Source organism: Etheostoma spectabile, chromosome 16, assembly GCF_008692095.1.
Source record: "Etheostoma spectabile isolate EspeVRDwgs_2016 chromosome 16, UIUC_Espe_1.0, whole genome shotgun sequence".
In the NCBI taxonomy this organism is placed as follows: domain Eukaryota; kingdom Metazoa; phylum Chordata; class Actinopteri; order Perciformes; family Percidae; genus Etheostoma; species Etheostoma spectabile.
This window is the reverse complement of record NC_045748.1, coordinates 3,623,347-3,626,698: the sequence shown is the minus strand read 5'-3', so window position 1 is coordinate 3,626,698 and position 3,352 is coordinate 3,623,347.

Genomic DNA, 3,352 nt, shown 5'->3' with positions numbered 1-3,352 from the left:
CTCGAATGAAAATGTACAGTAAACAGCATAAATAAGGATTTCTTGGTTGTGGTGGGGTGTTTTGCTGCTATTTAATATTCAGTATTTCTCACATTATGCTTGGGAATTGCTCACATTAGGGCTACAGTACATATTATCTCAACAGATATTATTCCTTCAGGAATGAGAAAACTATCAACAAATAAACATTATTGGCTCTCGCAGAAGCCTTTTTTTGTCAGTTACAACACCATTGTTTTGCACTTGCGTGTGTTAATTTTGTTGCACATTAATCTGCTTGTGCGTGGGAAGGCAGAGAGCCACAGCTCAGGTTGTGTTTATGCAGACGAGTGGAGTTTTGGTAATCATTCTAGCATGAAACTGCAAACACAGGAGAATAGAGCCGGTTTTGGAGCTAACCCTAACCCCTGGTTAAGAATAAAAAAAGGTAATTATAATGGTTGAAAAACGAGACAGTCATCCCAAGAAAAACAACATATGACATTATGCTGAATGACAATCATTCTATAACCTGAACCACGTTTATTACTGTAACCATGACAACGATGTTCCCCTTGAATAGAGTGCCTTTGTTATTGAAGTACAACATAATCATGTGACAATCCTGACATTGCATACATGCAAATAAATCAGTATTGGAAATAGAGAAATATTAGTGACCCTCATGTCGTCCTTGGATCAAATTGACCCGTTTTCCTATATCAATGTTCTTTTTAACTACCCAATTGTAATTATCCAAAATAACATGATTGATTCCACACAACGCTCTTTGGCAAGTACAAATCTCTACTTTCATTAATTTTGGGGTGTCTTATTCAAATTTATAGCATTTGGAAACAAAACTGAAGTGGTTTTAAAATAGTATTGAGTAAAAGTTGACATGTTCCAGTCTGTGATTATCCATCAACATTCCTATTTTCTGCTTTTCTAACTCAAACGTTAGTTATAATTTCCTACAAATGAGGTTTGTTGACCATAAATTCCATAAATAACTGTAAAACTAAAGTTAAAAAGTTAGTGTTACGTAGTGTTGAAAACAACAACAAAAGTGACAAACATTGAAAAAAGGGACAAAAATATAAGAAAAAGTTGATAAAAAGAATCAACAAAACTGTTGATTTTCAATTTTGATGGGAAGACAACAGAAGGGTTAACAACATAATTATTAAACCACAAACCTGATTCATTGCTCTTCAGTCATTTGCAGCTGTTTAGAAAGACACAAAAATATGATGTAATTCTACCGATGTGGCGTCAGATTAGAAAAAGCTTCTACATACAGTATGTGTTGTTGCATAGACAAACTGTACTGTACATTGTTTATTTAATCTTAAGGACGTACCGTCCTCGTGGTTTTGGTTAAATTCAATACATTTGTTAAGCTATTTCAGTTCCAGTTGCGCAAGGAGCAAACATTTAGTACAATGAAGACATGGTGTGTTGTCCACCTTTTAGCACATCAATTTGCCAGGTTTACATTTTAATTTTGTTGCTGTTCACTGATCAGATTTATTTGATCTAATGGCATTATATGTATTACACAGAATAATCCAACTCTCATTCACAAACCATGTCTTGTATTCCCATTAATAGCTATGTGGTGAATACAGGGAACGATAGTTACGTATTGTAACTCACGATTCTATGATTCTAGGCCGAGCCCTCTAAGAGCTGTTGCTATTTGGTTCATCCCTTGCGTATGCACAGTCATGAAGATGTGTTTCGCGTCCTTGGGCCCTGTACGGGCTTCTCTTACATCTGCAGGTACTGTGTAATGCAGCTGCGAGACCAGCAATCTGCTCCCAGCATCACCAGGAGGGACACAGAGACATACTGTGACATCCATAATAACAAATCTTAAAAAGACTGATTCAGATCTGTAGCTTAGGGAAAAGCTAACCTGTACATGTTGCACTAAAGGCACTTAATACCAAGGATAAAACCAAAATCTAATGAAAACAATCACTCGATAGGTATGTCGTTAAATTCCTTCTGTGAGGACCCAACTGAACTCTGAGTTGTAGCTTTCAAATATTCAACCGTCTCCTGGGGGTCTTCAAGAATTTAGTTTAATGCCTAGGTCTTACATTTGTCAAAAAGTCTATGAAGTTTTGATTATGTCTGCTCATCTCTTTTAGTCTCCTCTCTTGTCTTTAACATTTATCATTTTGTTATCTGTAATGCAGGTCAAGGACCCTTAAGACAACTTGTAGCAACTTAAAATGGAAGACAAGAGATGTATAACAACACACACACGTCCAATAAGATCGTGTTCTGGCCACATAACCAATTTAACCTTCTAACTAAAATGACAGATTAACACATTCCCTGCACAATAAATATGGCATTTTTCATCAGTTTACCTCAAGAACTGATTATATTCTTCACAAAAGGCATTTCAACACATAACGTTCATTGTGACTACTTTGAATTTTGAGTGTTTTTTTTCCAACTTGGTCACACTTTTTTCGTTTACAGTCAAAAATGACCGCCATAGGAAATGAATGGGAAAGAGTACCAATTTCATCAAGGAGATTAGTACTCAATTTTCCTGTGCTTGTACACACACACACACACACACACACACACACACACACACACACACACAGTAATTTTGTTAAACTAAGAGCAGTTAAAACTGTCCGGTCAAATGTGACCGCAAACAGTAAATTAAGGAGGGTAGCAACGGACAGTGTTACAGGTTAAATCCAATCCGTACTCTAATTTCCTTCTCCTTCCACTTCCCGGACCTTTAACCAGCCCATTTTGTCTGAACACTGAACTCTGAAAGATTAGACAGATACATAGCGAGAAACTTTATTTCACAGATAATTTAATAATATGACAGGAGAACAAATTTGACACCCCATTTCCATCAGCTCAGATAATATAGTCTTGGCAAGTTGAAATTGTATTGCTGAAAATTGAAGCTAGGTGGATCAATTAAGAGTTAATCCTCATATCTTTTCAGTAATGTACGTTAGCTTTAACATTCTGGACCGAATATGGACAGTTACAAGGCTGTTCAGATGTTGTTGGCTCTAATGAGACTACATGCATCATGGGGGCTTGTGTCATGTCATGCTAACGTCTATTTTCTATCTGTCACCATGAAGTAAACAACTAAAAAGACATCTGCATTTGTTCTGCCTTTACTGCTAGCCATTACTTGCCATTACTTACTACGTTGTGGTTTATTTATTAACATTTTTAAAAATCAGACATCAATTATAGGAAAGAGCTTTGTGTTAGTAAAGTTAAAGCCACATGCACCCTTCCTCTACCCTACCTCTAATACCCATTTACCCCACATCATAACAGTCTAATGGTATGTTTTCAATTATCATTTCTG